The 26,871-nt window shown below is 39.5% G+C and overlaps 1 long non-coding RNA gene across 1 annotated transcript in view; it reads left to right on the top strand.

Annotated features, from left to right (window-relative positions):
- The first annotated feature begins 4,181 nt into the window (after positions 1-4,181).
- LOC311601350 overlaps positions 4,182-26,871 on the top strand; it is a 78,436-nt gene continuing 55,746 nt past the window's right edge. Inside the window, exons 1-2 of the long non-coding RNA XR_014780541.1 lie at positions 4,182-4,401; positions 4,944-4,974. This is a non-coding gene — a long non-coding RNA (uncharacterized lncRNA). The remainder of the gene's footprint in view (positions 4,402-4,943; positions 4,975-26,871) is intronic.

Consider the following 26,871-nt stretch of genomic DNA (forward strand, 5'->3'; position numbering starts at 1 on the left):
TAAATGCAGGCATGACCTTTGCCCCAAATAAGGACTGGGTCGGGTCCATGCCATCGGTGGGTCAGTGGATCCTTCCACAGAGCCTTGGCATAGGTGGAGGAGGTGGAGGAGTGCCAAAGGCGATCGGCCGCCGAATGGCCAAGATCATCCTTTTGTAGAAAATTTAGGATGAACAATGCATGATTGAGAAGCAGGCGAGGCCCTGCTGTAGAGGGATATAGGATTCCTTTGGAAAACTGTAATTTATTAAGCATTGCTTTAAGTGTCTGATGGGCCCTCTCGACAATTCCTTGTCCTTGGGGATTGTAAGGTATCCCCGTAACATGTTTAATCTGTAGTTGGGCACAGAAGGACTTGAAGGCAGAGCTTGTATACCCAGGGCCGTTATCAGTCTTTAAGGTATAGGGTTTGGGGGCAACAGTAAGGCAATATAAAACATGATCAATAACATCTCTAGTAGACTCTCCATTGTACAATAAGGCAATATAAAACATGATCAATAACATCTCTAGTAGACTCTCCAGCGTGCGGAGAGGCGCAAATAAATCCACTAAAAGTATCTATAGACACATGAATATACTTAAGTTTCTTAAAAGAGGAAAAATGAATAACATCCATTTGCCAGACCTGTCCAGGCATGAGGCCACGAGGGTTGACTCCCGTATGTGGCTCGGGAAGAAAGGTGACACATGCCTGGCATTCTTTAACAATAGCCCGGGCTTGTTCCCGAGTGATGGAGAACATGTGGCGGAGGCTTTGGGAATTAAGGTGGTGGAGGGCGTGAGCCTCCCTGGCCATAGCAACGGTGTCGCTGGCGGATGGAACGGCCAGCCCTGAAAGCAGGGGGCGCGTGGCTGAGTCCACCTGGGCATTAAGTGTAGTCAGAGGCCCTGGCAGGGTAGAGTGAGCGCGAATATGAGCAACGAAAAAAGGCTGAGAGCGCAAAAGAATAAGCTGTTGGATACGGGAGAAGAGAGGGGAGGCATTAGTAGCAGGCTTAATACGAGGAACCGTCTCGAGGAGTGGAACAGAGGACGCGACATAGGCACTATCAGTATATAGATTAAAGGGAGTATGGGGAAGCAATGTAAAGGCGTGTGCGACAGCTTCCAGCTCAACAAGCTGAGCAGAGGTATGGGGGGTTTGTTTTTGCAGGATAGCTCCGTCCACAGAAAGGGCAGCAACCCCGGTAGAGGAGCCATCAGTAAAAACCAGGGAAGCTTGGGGGAGGGGTCTGGAGCGGGTGACTCTCGGGAAGATGACAGGTTGTCGCTGCAGGAATTGAATTAGTTTATCTGGGGGATAATGATTATCTAATAGGCCGCAAAAAGAAATACAGGAGACCGCCCAATCATCTGAATTTTGAAAAAGCCACCTTATTTGTATGGCCGAGTAATGCGTGATAATAGAGTGAGGGTCCCTTCCGAAGAGCCTGGTGGCCGCTTCCCGCCCCTGCCGAATGAGAGACGCAACCAGAGTAGGATAAGTAGGAAGGACCTTAGTGGAGGAGGAGGGGAGATGAAGCCAAAAAAGAGGGGCCCGTTGCCAGAGCAGTCCTGTGGGGGCAAAGAGGGAAGGAAAAATTATGAGCGTGAAAGGCTGGGTAGGGTCAGGAGCCGTTCCACCACCTTTCTGTTCTCCCTCCGAACCTGAGGAATCATGCTCACTATCAGAATCTACAAGGGCCGCGGACGACTGGGAGGGTGTAGGGGCAGGTGGGTCTCCCAAAGCAGCGCCTGAATCAATGGCCTCAGTTTTCGCCCCGCTCAGGGCGGGCTGGCTCTGGGAACGGGTGACAGGGAAAATAAACGGAGCTGTGGAGGAAATGCGCGTTGTTAAAAGCGAAAGCCGTTGTTGAAGCTGAAGAATCTTCGTCGCATGGGAGATCTGGTGTTGGAGATGAGCCTCCGTCTGGCAAAAGCAGTTTGGGAGGGAACAAGGTGGCGGGAGCCGGGAGGCAGGGTAGGGCTTAGTAAGGGGAGGGGGAAGAGTGAGCAAGGTAGAGGAGGGAAAGGTTGGCGCCGCGCGGAGGAGGCCATCATCGGAATGATATCGAGCAGCCTCCTCCTCAAGGGTGGCAGCAGCATCCGGATCCAAGGGCTCATCTGGGGCCTGAGAAAGGAAAATGGCGGAATGGCGGGAGGCGCGTGAAGGGGGAACAGGAGAGGCTGGCGGACCGGATCGGACAGAGGGTGCCCTTTTTGGGGGAAAAACAGGGGCACAAAGTGGTGAACACCCGCGTTCCATAGCGGAAATGGGGTCCTCATAGGTGGGAGGAAGCGACGGATACAGACGGCGGGGGGAAGGGGAAGGCTTGGACGCAGGCGCAGGGGAAAGATTTTTTAAGGGCTCCGAGGATGTAGGAAGAGAGGAACCCTGCAAAGAGGAACAGGAAGGAACACGAGAAGGAGGGAGAGATTCGCGCAGGCAGAGTTCAGCCACGGAGAGGAGCTGCCTCTCTCCGCTTTCGTTTTCGCCGGACTCAATTATGTCCCGTATAAGGCCCCAATAAGAAAAAATACTGTTCGACACCGCTGTATTACCATCTTTTTTAATAAGTGCATTAAGCTCACGCCCCACCTTCTGCCACTTTTCAGAATGAATAGTAGGTCCATCAATCATGAACCAGGGACAGGTCTGGTCAATAAAAACAAAAAACTCAATCAAATGTTTCTTTTTTACCCTAATACCTCTCTCTCTGAGTACGTCCTTTAAGCCTTTTATGAACTTTGCTTCCTTGGACAGCGAATGGCCCATTCTTGAGATATGCGAACGGATGACTCACCTAATGACGAAGCCGGCCGGGCGAGCTCGGCTGGTCATGAAAACTCCTGTGGACCGGTCCCTTAATCCGTTCGGGGAGAAACCCGCACCTCGAGTCCCTTCGTGGTCGCCAGATGAAATTAATCCATGTAACGATAATTAGTCCACCAACCAGTCCAGCTGGTCAGTTATTGGGGGATCGAGGGGGGTCGCAACCTGTACATAAAGACATGGGCGGGAGAGAGACAGTAGCTCAAGCGAACAATTGCTTGTCAAGAGCTCGTTTATTAAAGGTAAGGGCAGGCTTTTTAAAACCTGCTTTAGGGCGGGCGGGGTACGCAAGGGAGTAGTGGAAAAGTACAAAATCTTCTGGGTTGAGCCCCGGGAACATTTGCAAGGGGAGGGGTCTTCCAGGCGAGACAAAGCAGGATGTCTCTGTGAATATCTTAGGATCAGATCGCTGTCTTCTCAGGACTAAGCCGGATGCCTTGCATACCTAATGAGTGGCCCAGCAGGATGTTTGCTGCAAATACTGAATGGGTGGGAGTTGGCCTCAGGCCTTTTGGTCCCTGGCAAGATGAGACATAAGAAGGAGGAACCAAAGTTACCAAGGATTGTGTCAGTTCTTGGGGACTGAGAGAGAGGGATTGGAGTTTGATGTCACTCTGTGCTATACAATGAGTTTAAGGCCAGCTTAGGCTAAAAAACACAATCTTGTCTATGTGAAATAAAATGAAACCTAGCTAATTGAGGCAGAAACATTGTAAGATACAGAGGAGATGGATAATGCCAAGCAAATAGAATCTTCCAGACAACACACACACACACACACACACACACACACACACACAAACACAGCCCTGTGCATGCTGTTATGATCTATGAGTTCATATTCAGAGGGCCTGCATAGTTCCAAGACAGATGGTGTCCTAGCACTGAGATACATGCCCCCACCCCTAGCAAAGAAGTTATTTCCAATTGACAACCTATTGAAAATGAAAATTTTATTTTTTCCAGTGAAGTCTCTCTAAGTATATAAACCACACTTAAGGACAGGCCCAATGCCTAGCAGTAGAATGCCAACACAAAACAAACTCAATGGTATTTTTGTAGATGTTCTATCTCATATTACTTTAATTGTTTTTAAACTTTATTAGTGTTTTGCTTTGTGTTTTTATGGTGCGTGCGTGTGTGTGTGTGTGTGTGTGTGTGTTTTACTGCACTTTTTCTTTTCTTTTAAAAATTATTTTATTTATATTTACCTATTTGTTCTCTAAAGAGATAGAAGTTATGGAGTTGGATGGTTAAGGACATGCGGAGGATCTTGCAGATGAGGGAGGGGAGCCATGATCATAATATATTGTATGAAAATATTTCTTTTCAATAAAAACAAAACAGAAGAACAGAAGGAGGAAAGATTCAAGGGGAAAATAAGTGTCAACCGAATAATATTATGGACTTGTGAATGAGTGTGTGCATGAGAATAGATTGTAATGATACAACGAAACCCTCTATGATTAGAACTCCTCCTGAAAATTGCACTCTGAGAGTGAGGACAGGCCTCCTTCACAGAAGCCCTGAGGCTAGAAGACACCATATCCCTGTATCCATATTGCCCGGCATCTGTTCCATCCCTCTGTAAGTTGTGTCATGGCTATGAGCAATGTAGAGATTCACTAAGAATTTCTGTTTTCTCAGGTTTGCCTAAACTGTAATTTCATGTGTCTATTTCTGTATATACTGTGTCATTTTATTTCAATGTGGGTGAACATTTGGATCCAGAGCCAGGCTTTGAGGTGAGGGATTCTAGTAACAGCAGCAGGGATTGTAATGAATCTGAATTTCTGTCCCTAGATGATATGGTTAAGATTAGCTAGCAGTGGAGGTGGAGTGGAAATAGTTTTCCATGAATGTGGTGGTACTTGCTAGAGTTGAGGGCACTGGAGTTAGGGCTAAGCTTGGGCTCCTTCCTCTTAAAAGTCTAGGGAAAACTGAGGCTTATAAATACTTAATGCTAAACAACAGGAGCCATTTGGGTTTAGCGTCCTAGCTTACCCCTGATTAGCTGGGTAACCTTCCAGTGCCTGCCTCCATTTTGTCACTTGTAAAATGGATAACAATAACCTCCTTTAGGAGTCATTGTTTCATAAATCTGTGCTTTTGCCTTTTCTGCTCCTTAGGTCTGGAAAAATCACTCCTCTCATCACTGTGGTGAGTAAATGAATTAATACATGCACATTGATCAGGACATGGCTTGGTATATGCCAAACATTTCATAAATTCTGGCTAAAAAATAGAAACAATGAACAATTTAGAGTTGCTTTATAATTAGACTTAGAAGAAAGGAAAAGAAAATAGCATTTATTCAATTCCTGCCATGTGGCAGTTCATTGTAGTATTGTCACAGCCTTTGATGACAATTGTATTGATGCTATGTCTATTGTATAGGCATATGCAGGGAGGCTTGGCAACGGGGGAAACTGAGCAAGGTCAGACATCTAGCAAGAGGCCGAGACAAGATTGAATTCTAGATTGATACAAGGCTCATTTTGATTGATGTAATTCACATATTAATGGTACCTGAGATTCCTTCCGTCCTTTCAGTCAAGTTTCATATTCACAATGACAAAGAAATGAACACTGAATAAATGCCTAGTGGATTTTGAATAATGTACTGCTTCTAACTTCTTTTTGGTCTTGGGCCTGAAATGAAGATATGGCTTCCTTATGCAGAAAAATCTACACAGACCTTTAAACATAAGTTTTGTGGAGTGTTTCTCAGCACCTGCTGATGTCTTGAAGCCTTGGCTTGCACCCTACCTTACATAATGTTGCTGGACGGGAAAGGAGAGCCGTTTGCCTTTAGAGGCTTGCAGCGCTCCCTTACTGTGTTCTTTTATTCACTTCCACCTCCTAGCAACTTGTGTTTCATAGACAGATACTTTAAAGAGCCAATATACTTCAGGGCACCCTTCTTTGGATGTAAAACTCAGAACTTAAGAAGGACAATTCTTTATCTTGGTGCCATGGGTGAACTGCCATGTAGTAAGAGGGTGATGATAACTACTGCCTGTAAATCCCCACTTGTTGGTATGTTGAATTACCTGCACGAGCTTATTATAGCATGGCTTCTCGTGCGTCTCTACCTTCTTATGAGCCCTGTACAAACATTAGCAAACATTCCAAAGTCTCCTTCCTAACCAAGCTGGAGAGTGATTCACAAGGTCCTCCTGAGGATTGCCATCTTACGCCTATACCTGTGATGTCTGACTGGCCTACAGAAGTGGTTTTTTGCTCTTCTTCCTCCATCATTTCTCCATTAGAAGATAGTGAATGGTCATCAACAGAGAGAGCACACCCTAGTCTACAGTGGAGAGAACTTTGAAATATACATCTAGTTTTTGCATGGGAAGAAATATAAATATGTTTGTGGATATTCATGGGATGTTGGACACAGAATTCAGAGGCCAGAAGACTCTCCCTGTCAGATCCCAACTGAGCAGGCCCCAGAAAAACTAGGTAGCAATACAAAGAGAAGAAACTTCTGGAAAGCAGGGGTTAGTTAATCCCACAAGAAAAAGAGAATGATAAATAAGTGATAGAAAAATGTCAGACCCAATCAGCAACGCTGCCAAGCTGATGGTAAGCTCTTTGATGGCACTGAAAGCACTGACTCAACGTTTATTGAGTCAATGAGGGAACTCAAGGTGTTTGAATCATATAGTACAGGCTGCAGAGTAATGATGTCTGCAGTTCCTTTTCATTCTGTTTTGGTGTTTCTCTTGCGCCTACCTGAAAGTAGAATCATGCCAATTCCTGGTCTTCTCCACATTTATGAATTCTGTATCTGTAGAATCGCTCCAATCCATGGTAAAAAAAAATTAGGGATAAATTTGTGTCAATACTGGACACGTATTGACTTTTCCATATCATTATTGCCTAAACAATATAGCCTAACAACTATTATATAACTTTTTATATTGTGTTAGGTATGGTAGGTACCTGAGAAATGATTTAAAGTACAATATATGGAAGAAAATGTAGAGAATATTTCCAAATATTGCACTATTTAATGTAAAGAACATGAGGATGAGCAAAATATCTCCAGTGGTGATGAAATCAAGCCTCCATGGTTATGAAGGATGCCAATACTTTCTACTTAGCTCAGCATCGCCTATTTATTAACTTCCTTTACACTCAGGGGAAAGAATAAACAAACACAAGCTGCACCTTATATCTTGGTCTCAGGAGATATCCTTTGGGGGACAGTTTTCAGGGATAGGTGCTGACATCATCATAGTCCCTGTGTGCCTGTATGCCATAATGAAAGAAGCTGTGGGGATAAGGGCAGAGGAGGCTCTGTCTTGTCTTTGACCAGCCTATTGTCAGCATGCAGCCATTGGAAATTTTTTCATTCATTTTAAAGCTAGTGCTTCAGCTCCCAACCTGCACTAACACTGTGGGCCACCCACACAGTTCTCTGTCAAAGGCTGACTATGTCACCTTAGTGGGGCTGCTAGTGTACCTTTCTGGCCTTCCCCCTTTCAGCCAACACTAATGAAAGCTTTCTGAGAAACTAAGCTTGAGGCTAAAGGAGGTCATTCTAAAATAACCTAAGGAAGTTCTTTGAAGACATCACTGTCATGACAGATAAAGGAAACTCAGGGGCTACAGTATGCTTAGATTTTTAAAAAGCATCTGACAATGTTCAGCATCCGAAATGAATGAGAGAGGTAGAGAGTAATAGGAGAGGCTGTCAAATGGTGTGAAAGTTGAATTAAAAATAGCACTTGACTGTCCCTTTTATAAGTATCTTTGAAGGCTCTTTCCCATGAAATGCTTCCCGCCACACCCAGTTTCTCTTGAGCCAGGATCCCCCAAGAATGTCTTCATCCAGACCTCTCCCTAGGTACAGTATTTCATTGTTGATCTGTACTGTTGTTATTTAATACAAAATGCTAGTAAGGATTTTATGTGTTTTGAAGCTCTGGTGTACAATAAATGTTTTCTTCCCCAGTGCCTTCTAAACATGTAATTAACATAAACCAACAGACACTCGCTGAGGCATGACTCCTTAAAAACTACAGTAGAATGCAGTGGGAATACGGAAAAGACCCCTCATGTGACTTCATGTCCCTAGCCACTGATAAATGGTTCTTTACCTGGATGAATGCAGGAGAACAGGGCATTCTCAATAGCTGGCTGTGTGTCCTCCAACAAACCTCTTCCCTAGCTGACTTGCAGAATGATGATGTCTGCAGTTCCGTTTCACTCTGGATCTCCATGCTTCTGTTCTGGTGTTCCTCTCCAGGGCTACCAGCTTAAATCACCTGAAGGCAGAAGTATGCACATTTCTGGGCCTTTCTCTAGAAGGTCAAATCAGAATTGCAGTGGGTAGGGATTAGAAATCTGTTTGTCCTACAAGCTGCACAGGTTGTTGTTGTTGTTGTCGTCGTCCTCCTCCTCTTCCTTCTTGTTTCCACTTGTGTTCATAATGTGGAGGATTCCAACATTGTGAGTAATGAAATTTAGTCAACAGGAGCAGATGGGCAGACCTTTCCATGATCCACACAGGCAAAAAAAATCATAAATGAGCTCTGAGGGTTTCTTAAGGACTCTTAAGAGTCACACTTTTTCTCTTGGTCTTTGAACAGTGGCTAGCTCAGAGTAGGCATAAAAAAGTTTGTTGGTGTTTGAGTAGATCCTTTGCAATAAGCATTAGTCTAAAATAATGTTAATTACCAGTTTCAAATGGTACAGGCTGCCAGCTTCCCCAGGCCTTCCCCCACCCAAGCAATTCAGTTTGTTGGCTCCCAGACTTTCTCCTCAGTGGTAGGATGGATAAGCGGAGTTGTCCGAAGACAATTTTGATTACTAAAACTGTAGGGAAACATTGTTTAAGAAGCCATCTGGGTGTGAGAAACAAGAGCTCTTTGTGGTATTTCTCAGGCTTCTATCTGTTGCATACAGCATTTTAGAAGCAGAAACAACCAGGACACATTCCTCAGATTCCTCCTCTCCAGTGGTCCCATTTTGCCCGGAAGGGGTTCCTAAATACAACTGCCAGGAGCTCAATAGGCTCTTTTGATAATGTGCTGCTGATAATCGTTCTCAGGACAATATATTATGAAAACTGACATTTATTGGACAGATTTATTAGGTACCAAGCACTGTGCTGAGCATGTTCACAAATATAGTGTGATATATGCTCTCTTAAAGTCTTTTATCACACCACTATGGCATAAGTACAGTTGTTCACATGTATCCATTGGGGGTTGATTCCAAATCACTCTTGGGTACAAAAATCTGCAGATGCCCAAATCTATTATATAAAACTGGTATAATACTTGCATAGAACCTATGAAGATAACCCTTCTACATTTTAAATCTTCTCTAGATCATTTATCATTCTTAATACAATCTATGTCCTTAGTCAATAGTCAGTAGTACATTGTTAAGGGAATTGAGAAAAATGTATACATGCTCTGAGTAGATGGAATGTTTTTCTGAGTTTTAAAAAAATCTGTGATTAAAAAAATTTTTTTAAAAAATCTGTGGTTAGCTGGGCGGTGGTGTTGCATGCCTCTAATCCCAGCACTCGGGAGGCAGAGGCAGGTGGATTGCTATGAGTTTGAGGCCAGTCTGGTCTACAAAGTCATCCCAGGACAGCCAAGGATACACAGAGAAACCCTGTCTCAAAAAACCAAAAAAAAAAAAAAGCATCTGTGATTAGTTGTTCCTAAGGATCAAATTTCATTCATGATTATATACAGTAACATATATATGATCATTATATATATATATATATATATATATATATATATGCACTCAAGAAAATATGCAGTCTCTCCTTTCATACTATACTCATGTATATCAGCTCACCCAAAAAGTTACAAGAAAGCATATACATGTAAATTATATATATGCTTTTATTTCTACCATAATAGCATGCATATGTGTGTATACAATATCATCACCCTATGCAGTCATTTAAATACAAGTTTCACCACAGAAACATACTTCATCAATATGCTGACTTGTATATATATATATATATATATATATATATATATATATATGTGTGTGTGTATGTATATGTATATGTATGTATATATGTGTATAAATATATATGTGATAATTAACCTATAGTCACATAGGCATATATACACACCATACATGTATGGACTATCACTCATATGCTCACAAACATATACACTATTCCAACTCTATGTATATATCTAAGTTGGATACTATGTTCAATTGTTAAATACACACACAAACACACACACATATGTAGCCTTTTACTGAAACTCTCAAACAAATGTATGTTCTATCATAGCCTTACTTTCTAACAAACATGTACCGATTTTTCTACTATCTTAGCCATATACTCACAGAATTAAATTGAATATCCTACAATATTCATCACAGAATTTTATATATTTTATATATTTCCATTCATCAAAATTAACATAAATGAAGGGGGTGGAAGAGATGGTGCAAAGGTTAAGAGCCTCGGCTGTTCAGTCAGAGGTCCTGAGTTCAATTTCCAGCACCCACATGGTGGCTCACAACCCCCTGTAATGGGACCTGATTTCCTCTTCGGGTGTGTGTGAAGACAAAGCACAACACACACACGTGTGTGTGTGTGTGATTTTAAAATTAACATAAATTCACATAAATAATTCTCTGATCTAAATACTCAAACAATATACTTGTACACACCCATTCCACTCTAGCACAAACACCTAAATAAATTCATGCGTACACACGTCTCATTCATTTATCAAAATAACGACATCATCCATACAGTCAAATATACATGCACATACACAGAAAGGAACATATTCTTCATCCTGTACGCATACATATATGTATATATATATATATATATATATATATATATATATATATATCAGTTATTCATATATACATAGCCACTTTAGCACGTAGGTGAATACATATACATATTTCTATCAATATGAATATACTTATAATCCATACATTTATATGTCCATATGCATATAATTGTATTGTGCCCACATATGTACACATGTGAGTAAACATTCATATACATTAATATTGCCCACCATTTCTCACAAACACATATATACATGTATATATATATACGCACACACAAAGATATACCTTCAGAGATATACTTTACCCACACATTCTTTCTGACTCATACACATACTCTCACTCACACATATATGCACAACAAAACATAACATACATTCAGATTCTTTTTTCTCTCACATATATTAATACTCATACATAGCATATCTTACCTATGCTCATACAAAAATACACATACATTTTGTACATGTTTGTGTTTCTTAGTATGTGTAATGGATTCCCCATATTTCCCCAAAACCACTCTTGTCCTCCTGTGTGTTTGTGGGCTCCAAGATGAGGAGCACAGTGTTGTGCAGAGAGTGAAAAGCTAGGAGTTCCTTTCCTTCCTCTGTCTTCCTTAGCAAGCACAGGTGCTATTTTTTGCAAGCACCCTGCTGTTGGAGATGGAGCCATATGACACACCATTGACAATTCAGGGTAGATCTTGAAGACTGGCCTCTTTCCTTTTCACCCTTCCACTTCCACACAGAGATTTCTTAGGGCAACAAGTGCCCCCTTCCTTGCTTCGAGATGCTAGAAGAGAGCAAGTAACTTGACATGTTCTTACATTCCTATTTTTAATTACAACCAACCGGAGACCAGAGTGAAACATTTTAGCAGTTTAATCTTAGTGTAAAATAGTGTATTTTCAGCTCATTAACTAAAACAGAAATCAAGTGACTTATTAAAGGCTCAGTTTCATATTTGCATATGGCTCTGGGATTCATGAAGCAGGATTTTTAAAGCTATAAAGCCTCAACAACTGTCTCTGGGGATAACTGATTCTATCATTTTGACTGCAGCATTAGAAAATGACATTTGGATATTAAGTATGATGAGTGTGCTTCCAGACTTCATCTTTGACAAAGCTAGCTGCATCCCACGTCTCTCGAGTTTAAAAGAAATATGTGGAAGCATCAGCGGCATATTAGTTATCTACTACTGCATAACAAATTCTTAGTGATTTATCTCCCACTTTGTAGGGGCAGGGATATGCATACAGACTACCTGGGTGTTTCTAGTTCAATGCTTCCAAAAAGGTGTAGTCATGACAGTAGCTGGATTTGCAGCCATCTCAAGGCCTAACTCACAAGGACCATGTCAAATGGGTATTAGAAAGCTGCCCAAGTCTATGAGGGTGGGACTAGCAAATGGTGTTTCTATTCAAAGTTTTTATTGGGAGCCACCTTGGAAGTCAATTTGTGTATTTTTGGCTATAAGGTGAAATAAGGCCTGGGACTTCGTTTCCTCCTTTTTGCCAGAACTTCTCTTATATTCCAAAAGGCCAGTGATTTATTTATGAGAACACAGCATCAATTATTCTGATCTCCTTAGAAATCTTCTGCAGTGCAGGGAACTTGTCTTAGTTACTTTTCTCTTGATCTGAAAAGGCACTATGACCAAGGTAACTTACAGAAGAAAGAGTTTAATTCATGTTCAATGTACCTCCTCCTGCAAGGTCGCATCTCCTAATCCTTCCCAAACAGTTCCAACAAATAGATGAGGCTATGAGGCCAGTATCATTCAACCGCCCAAGATAAAGCCAGAGAAAACAATAGAACATACTGGCTTGTTTTGAAAAAACAAAAAGGAGAAGCAGTCTTCAAAAATTAAGATACCCCAGGAGAGGACAGAATTGAAGCTGGAGCAACAGCAGCTGTGCCTGGGAGCTTTCTGGTTTCAGAAGGAAGAGTTTGGAAAACTTATTACCTGAAAGACTTAGTTTGGGATATAAATGTAAAATGATGTCTTTGAAGGTATTATTGCCTTATGTTGCACTAAACCATTTACAGAGGAAACAGCGGGCACAGAAATACCTCTCGTTTCCTAGGGATGTAAGACAATGGAAAAACAAGCTCAGGCATGAGCCCAAATAGCAAGAACAGAACCATATTGTGGCATGTACCAAAAGGGGCTAGATAATGCAGTGGTGTTTGAGGCAAAGGCAAAATGATTAAATGGCTGTGAGTAAGAAGAATACCCAGCATTTTGGGGGGCAGTAGTAGTTGACTTAGGGATAGTTACTGCAGTGAAATTCAAGGTCAGTAGAGTGCTATAAACAGGTAAGACTGTACGGTGGGAGTTTGGGATCCCCAGTATGGTTAAGGACCATAGTACACACTCACCTGTATTTATGTATGTTGGTGGTAGAAGTAGATAGTACTGTCACATCCAAAACACTTTGGAGACAACAGTGTCAAGCTTAGAGGGGCTTTAGAAGTCTTTCTCTTTAAGATAATGACCTGTGTTTTGGTCAGAAGATATCTGGAAATTATCTGCTAACTGTGGCAGAGCTACACTTATGACCCGGGTGAGAGATAATAGGATCATGGTAGGTTGGAGAATGGAGAGCAGGGACAAGAAGGAGCAGCATAACCTCATTCTGCTTCTTTAGGAGTCAATGACAGGTCAGCCACACAAACGTCAAGAAGAAAAGGAGGTGAGACCTGTTCTTTTTAAGTATGGGCCCATGTAAGAAAGCACTGTTAGGCAGACATGCAGAGGCATGTGTGGAAATATCAGATGTCCAGGTAGTTAGCCAGCCTTATTAGGACACTGTTGCACAGGCATTGGATTTAGTAAGTAAAAAATGGAATCTCCATTTGAATTTAAACTTTGAATAAATATAATGTCAATTGTATAAAAACTAGAAGAAGCATAGTTATAGGATGTACTTACACTGATTTATTATTTTCTGTTCATCTACAATTGAAAATTTTTTTTCTTTTTCGAATCCTCCCTTACATGAAAGCAGCCATGTCTCTTTAGGGAGGGACAGTGTAAATTAGCACAGTTTCACTGCATGGGCCCTGCCTAGCGTTAGATCAGCGAGAAGGCAAATCCAGTTTCCACTGCTTGTTGATTGTATGACCTTGGTAAAGTGGTTCAATGTCCCAGAAAAACTCATCTAGAAATTGGGGAGATTGGCTTCCTTCTTGACCGCCTACCCAGGTGAAACCGCAGCATGTTGCAGTGCTTTGAACCCCACAGGGCATTGAGAGGCACTGTAATGATCCCTAAAGAAGATGAATCCATTGGCCTCATTAAGAAGCCTGCAGGTTGGGATGGGATTTAGGGGCTCTAATTAATTCTAAATATCAAATAGTAAGCTGTAGCTTTTCTCTTTCTTTTTGGAAGCTGCCAGTAGTAGAGCAGGCAGGCATTGTCCATGCACCCCACCTCGGAGATTTCATCATGTCCTAAGGAGAAATATTCTCCTAACAGCTTGTTCTTAATTTCCCTGTAGCTGCCACGCTGCTGAAACCAGAGCCTCAGGTCCTCTGAGTACCTGTGTAATTGTCACATTGGCATTCCCCAAATCCACTTCTGCTCAGCAGCTGCTGAGTTCTGGCTGGGGGAGGAGTGGGGAGACTAAGTTCTGAACACATCTCTCTAAAGGGGCAAAGCCCTCTATGCAGGCAGGGCTGTCATAGAATGCAGGGATAGGACAGGCACCAGAATTGATCACAGGCTGGCATTTGAATAGAATTTGAGGGAAAGGCCATATTTATCAGGAAACAAATAGAAGGGTGGCAGGTTCAGCACAAAAAGTGTGTGTTTAATTGTGATTTCCCTCCAAAGCCTGACAAGCATGTCAAGCCAATGTGAGTGACAGCAAGATGCCAAATTATTACAATTCAAATCCCTTTTATTGCTTGGGATGTGCAGCAGCCAGTGGAAAACCAACTCCAAAGCAATGCCACAAAACTGCAGTAACTAGATAGATGCAAAGATCATTTAAATCAAAATTCTCTGAGTTCAAACCTGCCAAACTATAATCTCCCCCCTCCCTGCCCCTCGTGCCCGCCCACCCCCCCCCCTCTCTCTCTCTCTCTCTCTCTCTCTCTCTCTCTCTCTCTGTGTGTGTGTGTGTGTGTGTGTGTGTGTGTGTGTCCACTCACTAACACCTTCAGGAAAGAGCCATTTGTTTCCTGTGGTGCATTCATTTACTGCAGTCCTGTGACTGCTCTACTCTTTTACATTACCTTGGTGATCTGTTATGGGCTGTATTGTGGCCCCTTTCTCTCTCACTTCACATGCTGAAGTCTTAGCCATCTGTATTTCACATTGTGACTATTTGGAGATGGTGTTTTTGAAAAAGCGAAATGAAGTCATAAGGGTAGGCTTTATTCCAGTCTTACTGGTACCCCTCTAAGAAGAGCTTTGCCTAGAAAACTTCACACAGGAAAAATTTGTGGACATAGGGATAATAAGGCATCTCCAATTCAAGGAAAGATATCTCAGAAAAATTCACTCCAAGATTTCTAGTTTTAAGAACTGGGAGGAAATACAAATGTCTGTTGTCTGAGCCACCCAGTCAGTGACACTTTTGCTTTGGAAGTCCAAAACAGTAAGACATGTCCTTAGGTGATAAGGGCCTCTTTCTGGTAGAGTTCTTTTTTTGTAATATAATTTTTACTATGTTATTATTGAAGATATTCATGTACCTTGATAAACATTTCTATTCTGTTTTCAGTATAATACACATATACATATTTACATATATGCTAACACCAAAGACATTACTATCTTACAGTTATCTAAAAAGAAAATAGGGAATAGGGAGAAGAGAGATGAGTCATCAAGTAAAGTATATATGTATATTAATTGTTTAGAACTGCAAGATACACAAAGAATAGAAAACATTGACCATATAATCATAGGGATAAGATGTACTTTGAGTAACATTGTTCATAACTATAGATTTGGTTGTCTGGACCATCTATACACAGAGAATTCAGAGAAAAAGAATTCCATAAATGTTTTTCACTCAACGATGTGGAACTTTCTGTTTTCTTAACATAATACACATAGAAATAGAAAATTGTGAACCATTTAAAGTAAGTAGAGTTCTTTTAAAACAGTAATTCTTAGAGCTAGAGGGCTTATGTAACACTCATGTCAAGCAGCATCTAAAACTGTTGAATAAATACAGGACATTATCCTGGAATAATAACTGTATTTAGAACTTTCTGGGAAGCTTTCAGAGCAGATCTGTTGTTTGCTTTCAGAAGGTATTAAGGACTAAGTCATGATAAACCATGTAATCTATGGTGGGTAATGGGACTCTATCAAAGGGTTTATGTCAGAGAACTTGACCTGGAATATGTTCTGCAGTTCTTTAGATATATACAAAAGGCAAGCCTTAGCCAAGACAAATTATTAGAAATCTTCAACTTTAATTGGAATAAAGGATGGCTGTTGTTGGTAAGGGAATAGGGATGGGAAGTAAAATATTTTGGGCTTTATTTATTATTTAGTTTGATTCTTACCACTTTACTACCTCCCCTTAATTTAAAAACTATTTTTATTTTCAATTAAAATATAATTATAAGAAACATGCACAAAAAACCTTCAAAAGGAAAAATTAAAACAAATAAGCAAAAGACCAATAAAGTAAAAAGAGAAAGAAAGAAAATAAAACTACCGAAACAAAGCAAAATAAAACAAAAAGGTCTCAAAAATACCATTGACTTGGAGCAGGTCAGGATGGTAATGGGGATGATCCAAATATATTGTATGAAAAATTCTCAATGAAAAGTAGATATATAATTACATCATCATCTTCCATCCTCTAACCCCTGCCATGTGTTCCCTCTAAAATTCATGGTCTTTCTTTCTTTAATTTTTATTGTTTTTGCACACACACCCTCCACACACACACACACACACACACACACACACACACACACACACACACACACCACACACACACACACACATTTATAAATACAACTTGTTCAGTCCTTACAGTGTTGCTTGTAATTATTGGATTTGAGGAATGACCATTTGGTATTGGATAACCAATTAAGAGACTCAACGGTGGAAAAGATTAATTTTTTCCAACTCTCAGCATTCCATAGTTTTGTCTTTGTCTAGAGATGGGTCACATGAGATTTCCTTTTTCCACACTGGTACTGTAATTTTTCAGTTCTATTTTGGGTAGTTGTATTTTTGAGGTAAGTACGAGGCTTCCCTATCATTTCTAGGAAATATAATCTCACAGAAGGTTCTTTGGTCCTCTTGACTCTTACAATTCTCAGTCTCTACCACTTTCAAAAGTTCCCTGAGTCTTAAGTGTATCCCTTGTATTGTAGGTGTGTCAATGGGAGCTGGGTACCCCATAATCTGTAGTTCATTGCATTTTGATCAATTTTAGTTTTCCATAATTGTCTCTGGCTGTTGAAAAGAGAAGCCTTTTGATGAAGAGTGAGAGCTACACTTATATGTGGGCATAAGACATATTTTGAAAGCAGTTATGAGTTATGCTGCTCTAATAAAGTGGTAGTAGTGAGCTCTGTTCTAAGATCCATAACCTCATCAGTCTGAGGTATTTGGGGTAGGTTCCAATACCAGGCATGATTTCCTTCTTGTTGGCCTTAAATCCAGTTAGGCAGCTCTTGATTACCCATTATAGGTGAGTATCACTACTGTACCCATAAAGGCTATCTTACATGCTGGTCACTGTTGTGATTCATAGGAATCACAGATGGATAGGACTATTGATTGATTCCTTCCTTTGGCTGTTTCTATAGAACCTTCTAGTATCGTGAAAACTAGTCCTCCCAGGACTTTTAGATTGGATCTTCTGAGTCTTGTGTCTAAAATGTATAGTGTCTTCAACAATAGGCACCACATTCAGCCTCTGTGCACCAACCAAAGGCAACAGAAATAGGCTCCTTTATTTTGCAAGTCTCTAGGACTCCCCTGATCAACAACTTGAAAGGTGTCTTCTCATGTCTGATTCTAGAGTTTTGTTAGGTTGCCTATGACTTATAGGGAGATGGCATTGTTAGACCAAGTAGCAAAAATTTATTTAAACTAAATCCATATACATACACACAAATGTATATATGTATAATTTTAGGTAAATAGAAAGTAATGTAATTTACATTTGATGTTTTCCAATATTCTTAGTATGGAGTTTATATGTGAGTACTATTTTATTTCCATATTTCTCTCTCTCCCCTTCAGGTCTTCCTATGAATCTCCTCCCACATGCTTTCAAATCCATGACCTCTTCTTTAATTATTATAGTTACATATATAAATACATATGCATATTTAAATGCATCCTGATGGATCCATTTAGTGTTGTTGCTGTTCTCTGTGTTTAGGTCTGACCAGTTGGGATTGGATAATCAACAGGGTATTCATCCTTAGAAAAGATCTAATCTCCCTCTCTCAGAAGACATTACTTGCCTATAGCTCTTCATTAAGTGTAAGGGCTTGTGAAATTTCCCCTTTTATGTTTTCATAACAACTGTTGTTGTCATTGTGCAGATTTTATTGAGGTTTATTTATTTTGTGATTCCATGAGCATAACCCCATCTCATCATGAAACTCACAGCAGACATCCTAGTCTTATGGCTCTTATAATTTTTCTTCTTCTTCCACGATGCTCCCTAAGCATTAGGTATAGAGAATGTGTTATAGATGTATCAAATGTGGTTGAGTACCCTACGGTCAGTTATTCTCTATATTTTGACTAGTTATAGATTTCTGTGATTTTTTTTTGGTTGCTGCAAAAGGAAGCTTCTTTGATGAGGGATGAGAACTATACTTATCTGTGAGTATAAGAATAAGCATTTAGAAAGTATAGTTTAGGAGAGTGGCAGCCATATGTTCTCCACCAGAGTACATCACCTCACCAGCCAAGCAAAGCTGGCTGGGTTTCTTGTTCTGGGCATGATTTCCCTCCTGTTGAATAGGCTTTAAGTCCAATTATGTAGCTATTACTTACATGTAAGACACAAGTGTCACTATTTCACTCTTGGTTTTCTTTATTGGCAGCTTTCATATCACTTTCTAACACTAAGAAAGCCATTCTTCTCAGAAAACGCTTCTAGGCCAGTTCTGTTTGATTTCTTCAAGGCCTGTGTCCAAAGAGTATGGTTTCTTCAACAATAGGATCTTAGTTTCAAGTTTTAGGAGGTAACTGTTTTGGGAGTTTCTTGAACTCTTCTGACCAACACCATGGAAAAAGTTTTTCTGTCTATTTCCCGTGCCTGGCACTGGAGTTTTGTTAGATAGTTTTGGAGGGAGCGTTATCACCCATCATCCTCAATGGTATAACTTCAAGCTGCCGTTCAGAGGAGTTCAAGAAACTCATATATATATGTATATATATATATATATATATATATATATATATATATATATTAAACTTAGTAGTAATAAAAATAATTCAGAACCACACACAAACAACTGACAATAAATACTGGTGCATGGGGATGGGAACCCTCATTCACTGTGTGATTGCAAATTGTTGCAACACACTCAAAATCAACGTGGAGAATTCTCAAAAAAAAACTTAAAGTAAATCTACCATATGACCCAGCTATACCATTCCTTTGCATGTATATACTGTTCCACAAGTACATCTTGTTCAGCCATATTTGAATTAGATTAGCTAGGAAGTGGAAACAGCCTAAATGCCTTTCAGCTGGTGAGTGGATAATGAGAATGTGGTATATATACACAATGAAATATGATTCAGATGTAAAGAAAAATAAAATTATGAATTTTTAGGTAAATGGATAAAGCCCTCTTTTTAAACCATAGTAGAAGAGCTAAGTTGTTTTTGTCACCTTTCTCCAGTATGTGGAAATTGGTAACTTGTAGAAGAGAGTAAAGAAAAAGTAGTTTGGCTATTCATTTATCCTGTTTCCTTTACCTCTGCTCACAATAAGACTACATTTCTGTCCCCCCTGTGGTCCTATGGCTAATTTCCAGCTGGTTAAATGTGAGCAGAACTGATTACGTGCCACTTCAAAGCCTGGATAGGAAGTGTTTGGCATTACTCTCCAAGCTGTTTATTCTTCTTTAGACACCATGCAGGCTACATCTGGAAGACTGTAGCATCTGATAATAATTGCTGAACATTTTCTGTATTCCATGCATTATTGTTTAGTGCCAGAGACGTGGCAATGGGTAAATTAGGCATGGTTCATATACTCATACACGAGAATGCCAGCATGATGAGGGAGATAAACAGTAAATAAATGATTGCACAAATCTAAAGAAAATTTCAGCTCTGACAATCACTAAGACAGGAAAGCTCATGATATGATAAGGATGTGTTCTATTCTGTAGATGAAAGGGTCTGTAATTTTTAGAGAATATTTATATATAAAGAGCAATCCTGGGTTTATCCTGTGCTTCTTTTTATGAAGCTACAACTTGCTTGCCTCTACATATGTGTGTGCTCTCATCATACTTACGTATTCAATGTGATAGAACCAAGGGATGGCCCCTACTACAAAATCTATACAGCACTAAACTCAAGCTTTCAAAAGTATGAACTGAATAAACTATCTTGTCTTTATAAAGAACTTGATTCAGGTGGTTGGTTAGAATGATGCAAAGCTTAAAAGGATGAAAATGACAATTGAATTGATACTTACCATGTAGGCATTGGAAAATAAGTATGAAAGTGTAGGGAGAAGAGTCTTCCAGAGAGGAACAAATAGCATGCATATCAAATTGAAAGAGGCTGGGGTTGATGTGGGAAACATTTATGCTATAGTAACGCATCATTAGATGAAAACTTTCTCACTGTATTTCTGAAATATCTCTTGCTTATCATTATGAACAAGCTTCAGAAGTGACTTTACCCACTTTCTGAAGTTATCCCTTGACATAGTCAGGGTACCATATTAATAATAAACAGAAACTTTTCATTTTGAGCCATTGTGGTTTGTCATATCAGCGCCTGCCTAATGATTATTGATCCTGAAAGCCTCAACAGTGTGTTACAGTCTGCTTTAATAACCCTAAGCCCATTGGATATTGACACCATTGACAATAAGGATGTCTTCTGACAGGAAGTAAAAGAACTGCAGTACTGCTGCAGCACAGTAACAATGGAAGTTGTAAACTTGACAATGTGAATTAGTTCATTTTCTTTTTTATACAACAGATGTTGTTTGACCTAGAAGAAGGAATAATGTTACAGAGTTGTTATCAGTTTGAAAGGAAAAAAATAAATATGTCTAAAAATAAAATACAAATAGCAGCTGCTTGAATTGTCTTCCCAATATATCAGAGTTGACAGCTTTTCTTTTTTATTTTTCATTTGAGTCAGAGTTTTCCAGGAGACATTTAGAGAATACAATTTTTTAAAGAGCACATTCATCATTTGTTGCATTTGACCCTTTGGTACCAGGACGTTTAACAATCTGTTTCTCTATGCGTCTGACATAGTATGTAGATCATGGGCTCTAGGAAAACCATGGCTTAATTTTGCTTCTTTTCACCCATTGTGTAACAGTCTCTCAACTGAGCCTTGCTAGGATTTTAGATTCACATATGATGACATAATTATCTTCCTCTGCTCTTGTCCCTGCAATGGCGTATACTGCCCCTCATCAATTTCAGGTTTGTGTTTGCTTCTATCCCGGAGATTATATACAGCGGAAAAGACAACTAGAAGCCTTCACCCGCAGGAAGTAATTCTTTTTAAATGGTTCTTAACCCCCTTCATATTCCTTCCCGTGAGATCCTGAGCTTCAGTGGGCATTCAGTCACAGCCTCCCTGTCACAAGGTACTGCTGTTAGCTTTTGCTTCATTTGGGACTCTGATTAGCAGCAATTTCCTGACTCATATCTGAGATTCTTTTCCTTCTAGAAACAGTCTCCAGTGTCTCACTAAACCTAGGTGAATGGAGATACCCAAGGCTGTTGGTTTTCCTGCATATGCTGTGGCATATGGCTTCCAAAATACCTCTGGACTCTATCTACTTTCCTCTAGTCATATGTCCATCATACCATCTTATCTTGTCTGAACTCTTTTTTAGTTTTTTATTTTTTAATTTGTTCACTTTACATCCTGATTGTAACCCCCTCCCTTGTCTGCTCCTGGTTGCACCGTTGTCATATGTGCATCATATCTGATCTCAAAATCCACCCCCATTCTTTAGGCAGATGGTTATTTCTAGAATGAAAATCTAGCTTTTTACTGTTCTGATTGAATGAAACCTTTTGATAACATTTCATTGCTGTGATGATAATTCAAATGTTTTATACAGTTTTGCTGTTAATTTGCTGCCTGTTCCTGTAGCCTCAGTTCTTTTCTATTGACCATTCATCAGACTAAACTTGGTTTTCAACACATATTAAGCATGCCCTGTTCTTACCTACCTCCAAACTCGTGACCATGTGTCATGCCTATGTAGACTCTCCATACTTCTTCCAATTCTCTTTCCATTGTTGAGAAGTAGTGTCTTGATTGCCCCAGAAAATGTACTAACTAGTCCATGTTGTTTCTTGAAGTCTTGACTCTAAGTTGAATCCATGAATTTAGTCTAGATTCTGATACCTTCATTTAGGTTTTTGCTTAAACTGCTGACAGTTCAAATATGTTTATACACACGAGGACACCGTTCTCAACCCTGAAACACATGTCTTAAACTGTCAAATTAAACTCCAAAGTCTAAGACTCATTGTGGAGATACCTAGGTAGAATGTGATTTTTCCCTCACATTTATTAGGTTCATTTGTTAGGACCACTGCCACATTTTAAAAGGTTGTCTTTCTAATAATCCTTTGGGTAAATTACCAGAATGTTTAACGCTTTGTTTCTCTGGTATTTTCCTTAGCTCAGTTTTGGGACAATGTGGGGGAATTATCTGAGAGAAGTTCTGTGCCACTGTTTTGGTGGTAAATCCAGGCCTGGGCTAGACCCGGAAGAGCATCCTGCATTAGCACTTCTCCTTCATCAGAGTCAGAACTAGGCATTTCTTTGGTTTTATTTTATATGCCCCTTCACGTAGGGATCCTTATTCCATTCTCAGACTTTCTCTTGTGTTTCTATAGAACCTGTGCCTACCACACTGTTTATAAGGAATTTCAAATGTCTCCCTGTTATCTTAAGATCACATTGAGGGCTAATACTAAATCCTGAGTTGTGCTTTATTATGATCCTATTCATTAAATAAAGAATTCATGGCTTCTTCCTAGCAGATTACAAGGTTGTCTGCTACTGTGAGTACAGAAAAATGGTTGTTACGTGAGTGGAGAAAAAATAATTGAGGTGCAACGTCAAAGTGTTTCAATGAATGATTCACCCCTACATCGAATGCCCTTGGTACTTCTTTCTTCTTTCTGAAAATAAAAAAATGTTACAGAAATGGTGAGCTATGGTTGCCTATCTCGGTGAAAAGTAGAAGGCTTGTTTAGGAAATGTGAATTTTTAGGCTCATTTTTTTCGTGAAGATGTCTAGACACGCAGCTTAGTCTCTGAGGATCCATTTTGTGTTTTCTTCTTCAACTTCTGTCTTCAAAGACATAAAGGTCTTGCCATACAGGTCTTTCACTTGCCTCGTTGGAGTTATCTGAAGATATTTTATTATTTGTGATTGCTGTAAAGGTTTCCCTGATTTCCTTCCCAGCCCACATATCATTTGTTTATAAGAGAGCTACTGATTTTTTAAAAAATTAATCTCATGTCCAGCTGAAAGGGTTTGTCAGCTGTAGGTGTTCCCTGGTAGAATTTTTGGTGTCTCTTCTGTATACACTCCTATCATCTGAGAATAGCAATACTTTGAATTTTTCCTTTCCAATGCATTCCCTTGATTTAAACTAGTTGTTTTATTGCTATAGCTAGAAATTCAAGTACTGTATTGAATAGATATGAAGAGTATGTGCAACTTTGTGTTATTTCTGATTTTAGTGGAATTTTAGCTTAGGATTCTTATGAGAGTCTTCAGTATGAGAAAGAGTATATCTTTGACTTTTTTGCCTACTCTTGGGACTTTTCATCCTGTTAAATTTCAGTGTCCAACTTAGATATGAAAGTTTTGCTTCATCTTACTATATTTAATTTTATGAAGTTTAGTTATTGTCACTTAGAAGCCTATTACTTTCTAATGAATGACAGAGAAGGAGTGGCTCTTGAGGGGAAGAGAGGTGGGGGAGAAACTGGGAAGAGTAAAGGGGAGGGGGAAGTATAATCAGTATATATTTTATGTCAAATGTATTTCCAATGAAAGAAAAAAAGATAAAAGATAAATTCTACAGAAACAAAGAGCATACACGAGCATACACTGCAAATGAGGATGGATAAATGGTACATCTTTATAATTGTATAGTTCCTCAAAAAATTAGACATTGCCAAATGTAGTGGCATTAATCTACTTTCCCGGAACTCATGAGGTTCATGAAACCAGGAAGAGTGAAAAATTTTAAGAGAAACCTTTACTACATTGCAAGTTTTAGTTATAGATTCATAGCAAAATTGAATGTAAGTGTAGATAATTCCAATGAGCACCTTGACAAGACATATATATATATATATATATATATATATATATATATATACAGCCCCACTCATTATCAACATTCTACACCAGAGTGTACATTTTTACAACCCGTTATTTATCACAACGATGTATCACTACCATTCAAACTACATATTAGGGTTTATTCTAGTTAGCATGTAGCCTGTGTGTTTGGACAAAATATAATGACATGTATAAAACATATATTTTTAAAAACACCCAGTAGTTTCAATTATAAAAATGTCTTGTATGGATTCATTCCATCGAAGGAATCACATTTGAATATTTTAACATATATTATGAAAAAATAATACCTCAAACTATATGGTCCTTGTACAAAGCAGACATACATGATTAACATAACAGTATTTGAATTCATATATCTTAATAGTAAAAAGAAATCTGATTATAAAACATGCTAAATATCTCAGTAGATATCACATAAAATAAGACATGCAAGCAAGCAACACACATATGGACAATGCTCAACACCATTACTCATTAAAGAAATGCAAATAAATCTACAATGAGTTACCTCAATTAGAATGGCAAAGACAATATAACCAGGGTGATACTGATGTAGACAAAGAAGATCGTTGTGTACTGGTGGTATGGGTGTTAATTAATACACATAGCCATTAAGAGAGTATGACAGTTTGTCAAAAAGTGAAAAAAAATGGAACTCCCTGATGAGTATGTACCCAAAGAAAATAAAATCAACATGTTGAAAAAGCATTTGCATTCTTTGGTTATATTCAGTGGTATTCACAATAACCAGAATATGGGATCAACCTAAATGTCCATCAGCAGATTAATGGTAAAGAAAACATGGTATATATATACACACACAATGAATGGACCTGAACACAAGCAAGGCAGCAGCTTAACCATGTATGCATTCTTTATTCTTGACTATGCATGTCATTCACTACTTCAAGCCCTTGTCACTGTGACTTCCCCACAACAATGGACTTTGACATAAAATTGTAAACTAATATAAACCATTTTCTACTGTTACCTTAATTTTTAAAAATTATGTATATATAGTGTTTATATATATTATATATAGACATATAATATATATATTATATATAGACATATAATATATATATATAGTGTGTGTGTGTGTGTGTACATGAATGTCAATATCTAAGAATAATTTTTGGAAGAGAGTTTTCTCTTTTACCATTTGGAGCCTGGAGATCAAATTAGATCATCAGGTTGGTAGCAAAAGGCTTTATTATTATTTTTTGAAACATCTCATGATCTCTTGGCTGCTTTGCCATATTATTTCATCACAGCAACATAAATGAAACTGGGACAGATATTAAATTGTAGCATTTGTGGTGGGTACCATGTGTGGTTCTGGTGCATTGAGCTAAGGGTTAAGTAAAGAACTAAAGCAGGGGTCCAAAGTAAAGACAGAAAACAAGTCTAAAACATGGCAGCATATTTAGGGGCAAAGGGAGGGAACAGAAACCAAAACTAGTGATCAAATTTAGTGAAAATTAGAAGAAATATCTGTGTAGGAGAAGGAAGTAATTATATATAATCTGGAGATAGAATGACTAAAATTTGATACTTAATCTGCTTAATGACTTTGAGAAAATTAATGTTCCTAAGCCTCAATTTCTCTAACAATAAAACGGGAATTCATTAACCAAACCTATTTTAAAAATAAATAAATTAATATATATAAAATAATTAATATACATAAGTTAGTTATCAGTATATGCTAGCCATCGATATATTACTTTTAGTTGACTAAAATTTATGGTATTTACAAATGTCTTTAGGTGGGCACTTAGTGGAAGAAGAGCAAACAACCAGGCCTGCACTATGCCCAGGCCAAGCTGTGCTAGATTCTGGGACGATGTGTATGGCACATGTTCACACTGAGGGTCATGTGTATGGATGTGGTCTGTGTTGCTTCGTGGGGCCATGCCATAGTCTTTGGGCTGGGTTGCTAGCAGGGGCCATGTTGATAAGGGTGGCCTGAGCTGCCACCTTAGGCCATGCTGATGTCTGGGTCCATGTTACCACTGAGGTCCATGGCGGAGTCTGTGGTCCTACTGCAGCTGAGAGCTATATTGGTGTTCTTGGTCCTTATTACCACTGAAGGCCATGTGGATGTCTGTAGTCTGTGCTGTAGGCTGAAGCCATGTTGATGTCCGTAGGCCATGCTTCCATTGGGGGCCCTATTGATGTAGGTGACCTTCACTGCCACCCGAGGCCATGTTGATGCCTCTGGTTCAGGCAGCCTCTGAGGGGCTTGTGTGGGTCTCTGGTCCTACTGCACCATTAGGGCATGTTCATGGTCTGTGCTATTGCCAGAAACTGAGTGGAGGTCCGGGATCTCTGTTCCTTTTGACTATGAAGAACAAGGAGGCTACTTTTGCCTTTATATTGACAACTTCAGAAACACAGTTGAGAGGGTGGGACATGGGAGGCTTCTGTCATATCTGCTACCCTCCTCAAGATCACCCCCAAAGTAACAGCCTAGGCAGGAAACCACCAAAGAGAACTCTGAAGTGTGTGCCAGAGATGCCTAAGTGTAGCTCTCCACAATGAATGGGTTCCAGTAGAGGTGTGGGAGGGGAAGGACTCGGTTCTATTTAAGGGGCAGGCCACTGACAGATTGACTATGCTCCAATGAGTATATAGATAACATAAGGTGGACTTTCCTTTTAATTTTAACTTTTTTCCTTTTT

The sequence above is a fragment of the Acomys minous genome (genome assembly GCF_964271855.1).
Source record: "Acomys minous genome assembly, chromosome: 7".
Taxonomy (NCBI): domain Eukaryota; kingdom Metazoa; phylum Chordata; class Mammalia; order Rodentia; family Muridae; genus Acomys; species Acomys minous.